At 37.1% G+C, this 6,058-nt stretch overlaps 1 non-coding gene across 1 annotated transcript; it reads right to left on the reverse strand.

The window, feature by feature from the left end:
- Positions 1 to 3,042: 3,042 nt before the first annotated feature.
- On the reverse strand, positions 3,043 to 3,114 carry TRNAW-CCA (transfer RNA tryptophan (anticodon CCA)). The gene has a single exon. It is a non-coding gene; the product is annotated as a tRNA-Trp (tRNA).
- Positions 3,115 to 6,058: the final 2,944 nt, after the last annotated feature.

Consider the following 6,058-nt stretch of genomic DNA (forward strand, 5'->3'; position numbering starts at 1 on the left):
CTACCACACAATTGCACTCATCTCACACACTAGCAAAATAACATACAAAATTCTCCAAGTGAGGCTTCAACAGTATGTGAACCACAAACTTCCAAATGTTCAAGTTGGATTTAGAAAAGGCAGAGGAACCAGAGATTAAACTGCCAACATCTTTGGATCATAGAAAAACCAAGAGAATTCCAGAAAAACATCTACTTCTGCTTCATTGACTACCCGAAAGCCTTTGACTGTGTGTATCACAACAAACTGTGAAAAATTCTGAAAAAGATGAGAATACTAGACCACCTTACCTGCCTCCTGAGAAACCTGTATGCACGTCAAGAAGCAACAGTTAGAACTGGACATGGAACAGTGGACTGGTTCCAAATTGGGAAAGGATATATTGGTTGTATATTGTCCGCTTGCTTATTTAACTTATATGCAGAGTAAATCATGCAAAATGCTGGACTGGATGAAGTACAAACTGGAATCAAGAAATAGCAATAACCTCAGATACGCAGATGACATCACCTTTATGGCAGAAAGAGAAGAGGAACTAAAGAGCCTCTTGATGAAAGTGAAAGAGGAGTGTGAAAAAGCCTGCTTAAAATGCAACATTTAAAAAATACAAGAAGATCATGGCATTTGGTCCTATCACTTCGTGGCAAACAAATGGGGAAACAATGGGAACAGTGAGAGACTTTATTTTCGTGGGCTCCAAAATCATTGCAGATGGTGACTGCAGCTATGGAATTAAAAGATGCTTGCTCCTTGGAAGGAAAGCAATGACAAAATTAGACAATATATTAAAAAGTAGAGACATTACTTTGTCCACAAAAGTCTGTATAATCAAAGATATGGTTTTTCCAGTAGTCATGTATGGATGTGAGAGTTGGACTATAAGGAAATCTCAGCACTGAAAAAATGATGCTTTTGAACTGCGGTGTTGGAGAAGACTCTTGAGAGTCCCTTGGACTGAAAGGAGATCCAATCAGTCCATCCTAAAGGAGATCAGTCCTGATCATTCATTGGAAGAACTGAAGGTGAAGCTGAAGTTTTAATACTTTGGCCACCTAATGTGAAGAACTGACTCAGTGGAAAAGACCCTGATGCTGGGAAAGTTTGAAGGTGGGAGGAGAAGGGGACAACAGAAGATGAGATGGTCAGATAGCATCACCAACTCAATGAACATGAGTTTGCGCAAGCTCGGGGATTTGGTGATGGACAGGGAAGCCTGGTGTGCTACATTCCATGTGGTTGAAAGAATCAGACATGACTAAGAGACTGAACTGAACTGATGAATTACTTATTAGTTATGCATATAAGCACTAAAAATATATATGCTGCTGCTGCTAAGTCGCTTCAGTCATGTCCGACTCTGTGCGACCCCATAGACGGCAGACCCCCAGGCTCCCCCGTCCCTGGGATTCTCCAGGCAAGAACACTGGAGTGGGTTGCCGTTTCCTTCTCCAATGCATGAAAGTGAAAAGTGAAAGTGAAGCCGCTCAGTCATGTCCGACTCCCAGTGACCCCATGGACTGCAGCCTACCAGGCTCCTCCGTCCATGGGACTTTCCAGGCAAGAGTACTGGAGTAGGTTGCCATTTCCTGATCTATCCTATGAAAACAAATATTCCCATTATTTCTTTAATGTATTTTATAGGCATGGAAAGTTATTGAATAATGATCCCAAACCAAACACAAAGGCAGATCTGCTGCCTGGAAATCATCAGGTAAAGGCAAAGAGAAACACCATATCATAGATATTATAATAGCTACATTTTCATTTTTAATAGCATCCACACAATAAAAAGTACTTGAAAATAAATTACAGTGAATGGTATCTCATACAGAGTAATGAAAGAGTTTATGGAAATAGACATTGAAGGAAAAACAAGCTAACACTCAATTTCAAGTTACTGACATTCTTGATATAGTGGTAAGGAAAATAATATTCTAATGCTGATATATCTATGGAAGAATAAATTGACTGTGTATGTTGGTGAGGTGGCTTTCAAATTTCTATTTCTCTTTCTTTGTTTCTTTTCTATAGTCTTCCCTTCAAAAAAAGTTAAATTATGTTACACAGATAATTTGGGGAGGTATAGCTAAGGATATCTTATACTACTCACATATTCAAACAAATATATGCCACAGGACAAACTGTTTTATAGTGGTTCTTCCATTACAATATTCATTTAGCATATATTTATTTCAAATTGGAGGTAAAACATTAAAACTAAAGAATAAGGTTTTGCTGAATTACAGAACCAATTTTTATGTAAAATTATATTTGGCTCAATGACTTGGATAAATTAAGATACTTTGCAGTTAACCAAAGCAATTTCCACTTAAATTAGTGTAATAAATGGGATTTATTCAATGGTCATTTATGGAATGCTTAACTGCAGATTACTTGGAAGAATTTAAAGAAGTATAAAACATGGTCTTCATTCACCAAGAACCTGTTCCATATGGGGAAAAATATGAGTAAAATATTTTAGGGGATAATGTATAGCAGTTTATTAATTCCTGCCAACATGCATATAATTGAGGCATTAGTAAAGAATCGGCCTGCCAGTGCAGGAGAAACAAGACTCAGGTTCAGTCACTGGGCTGGGAAGGCCCCCTAGAGTAGGAAATGGCAACCAGTCCAGTATCTCATCTGGAAAATTTCATGGACAGAGACCCTGGTGGGCTACAGTCCATGGGTATGCACAGAGTCAGACACAGCTGAGCTACTGAGCACACGTATAACGTGCATATAATAAGCTTCATAGGTATTCAGAGAATAGTGAGGTCTTTATGAGCTACACCAGTCAGAGGAAAAGCTGTAGAATTACCACTGGGATTCACATGAAGAATATGCATCATTTTATAGACGAAGAACAGTGGAGAGGAGGTTGCACTTGACATTAAGTATGGTGGTGAGGCAAGGCGAAGTCGCTCAGTCATGTCCGACCCTTTGCAACCCCGTGGACTGTAGCCCACCAGGCTCCTACGTCCATGGGATTCTCCAGGCAAGAATACTGGAGTGGGTTGCCATTTCCTTCTCCAGGGGATCTTCCCGACCCAGGGATCGAACCTGGGTCTCCCGCATTGGAGGCAGACGCTTTAACCTCTGAGCCACCAGGGAAGCCCTATTAAGTATGATGCTACAAACTAAAAGTCTTTTCACAAGCTTTCTCTCCAACTGAACCAGCTTTCCCTTTTTTGCCTTTCTGATACTTTGGAACTAGACTCAGATACCCTCACTGCCACCCTCTTCATCACATTACATAGTAAAAGTTAGATGCATCTATAGAAACTTAAGAATCAGACATGACAGCAGGTGAACAACATAGAAACCTATGTATACATACATCATCATAGCATTTTTGACACTGTATTAAAATGCATGTGTCAGTCTCTTTCACCATGGTACTCCTCTCACCTCCTTGAATGAACTGAATATATACTCCTCTCACCTTCTTGAATGAATTGAATATATATACATTTACCTTTAAGAACACTATTGTGGATGTTATTTTGGCAAACACATTGTAATAATATTTCAGAGCCTGTTCTTTTTTGGTGTATGTCTCTTTTCTCTCACAAATTGCTGCCCTTTTAGGTATATATCACCATATTTAAGGGATTCCCTAATGGCTCAGGCAGTAAAGCATCTACCTGCAATGCAGGAGACCTGGGTTTGATCCCTGGGTTGGGAAGATCTCCTTGAGAAGGAAATGGCAATCCACTCCAGTACTCTTGCCTGGAAAATCCCATGGATGGAGAAGCCTGGTAGGCTGCAGTCCATGGGGTTGCAAAGAGTCAGACACGACTGAGCGACTTCACTTTCACCATATTTTAACAGGAATTAATTGTTACTGTTATCCTCAAATTCATCAATGACTTTATCGGGTTTTTTTCCAGCACTGTTCCAAGTATATTTCATGGCATATTGAACTTCCACAAAAATGATCCACCACCAATGTCATGCCTGATCAGTTCTTTTAACTCCTCTACCCCTACTCTTTGTCCTTATTCCAGATAACCACTCTAATGGTACCTTCAGAACTTTGTCATAATTAATAATTGTAACACATTAGGAAATCTAGATGACAACTATCCCGCTCTGGTCTTTACACAGCTTAATCAAAAATATTTAGGTATTTCCCTATTTATCTAAAATCCTCCATGCTGATGGCCCTAGTACTTTTTCTTTATTTATTACTATTCTCAAACATTATTTTTCTTCATATGTGACTTGGATCCATTGTCCAGAATTATTGCTCTTTTTGTAAACACTTAACATTTGCCTCCTTCAAACTTACTTAGGGGAAAAAAAAACAAACTTCACTTCTGATTAAATCCAATTATTGTCTGCTCTATAACTACCTAAACAGCACTATGCTCCTATTGAAAACAATAAAACTATGCATTCTGGACTCCAGATTTATGATCATGATTTTAAATGGTAGCTCAATACAGTCATAATTGTCTATGTATTCCTAATAAATTCACTTTACCGTTTCCAGTGATGACAGTTTCAGAGCTTTCCTGCTTTCTCAAATCTCTAATACTTGCATCTCTTTTCACAATGAACTGTGAAATTTCATCACATTTCATAAACAAAAAAAGACACTATTATATTTGCAAACTCTCTCAGACTTCCAGAACCAACCCCACAAACCTGCCTGCATCAGTACTACACGACCTGACTTCTTTCCAGTCCACAAATCTCCCTGCTCCTCTTTAAGGCCAATCTTTCCACATATGTTTTCAGTACCTATGACTCCAATGTTCTCATGAGAAAAAATTTTCCCTCTTTTACTTTCTTACTTTACACCTCCCTCCATCTCTTCCTCTTAGATCATTCACATTGCCTGACATGACTTACAATATTCTACTTTCAAAATGCTTCCCTTGACTCCATTTTCCCTTGAGTGACCACTTCATTTCTCTTATTGATAATAAGACCATTGAAAGAGTTATTTATTTTGGCTATGTACAATTTCTTGCTGCCAAATATCTATTCCTTCATCCTAAAGGTTTCTTCTCTAACATTCCATCGAAACAGCACCTATCAATGTCTTCAATGACCTACAGTTAGAGGAGGTGTGGCCTAACTGTGATTTTTCTATTGCTCTCTGTTTGTTTTCCTATTTTTCTATTGCTTTTGTTAAGGAGTCAGTAGAAAGGCAACAGTACTCATTCTTTCTAGCTGTCCTGGAGACAGCGTATTAGTGACCAGTGTCTTGGATACACCTGAGTAAAGCTTTAATATCAACAAGCAAAATGCTATGACACTATGAGGAAATGTTCAGCATAAGTATTTGCTTAATACATAATATTAGGAGTAAATAAGACAATCATTTTAATCAGTTGTTAGATTTTATGTTGAATAAATGACCCTAGTATAGTGATTTTGTGAATGACAAAGTAGTAATCCTATAAGGAATTATAATGATCGCTGGTAATAACATCTATCTATCTATATATTTATATGAATATAAATTTAGCATTGAATAATAATTGTAAATTTACTTTCTTCCATGCATCAGTACTTCATGATGGACATGCAATTGATCCAGGTAAGAAGCAGAATACGATATTAATGTTCCTATGTTCTAAAAGCACAAAAGTGTTCTAAAAGCATAAAATGTTTCACAATATTGAGGAGAAGCATTATGGAATGATTAATTATTACACTGTCAAGTTTTAATTATGCAAATTATGATTAAATTAAGGGAATTATAAATGCTTGTTTCTGTTTAAAGATCCAAGTACATTATAATAAGTGGTCCACTATTCAAATATTCATTATTTTAATTTTTCTTAATTATAATTATAATAAAGAATTTATAAAAATTCTTATTTTTCTTAAATATATATAACCCCATCCAAAGTAGGTTCAAATGCCTTCTTTTAACCCCCATTAATCTCCATTATTACTTGAAAATTTTTAACCACTTTTTGTTTACCAAGGCAGTAGATTACTAATTGGCCTCACTGTTTCTTTCCTACATTTCTTTCATATCTTCACATACTGCTTCCCTTGCTACTATATAATGACATAAACTATTTATGAACAACAT

Source organism: Budorcas taxicolor, chromosome 4, assembly GCF_023091745.1.
Source record: "Budorcas taxicolor isolate Tak-1 chromosome 4, Takin1.1, whole genome shotgun sequence".
In the NCBI taxonomy this organism is placed as follows: domain Eukaryota; kingdom Metazoa; phylum Chordata; class Mammalia; order Artiodactyla; family Bovidae; genus Budorcas; species Budorcas taxicolor.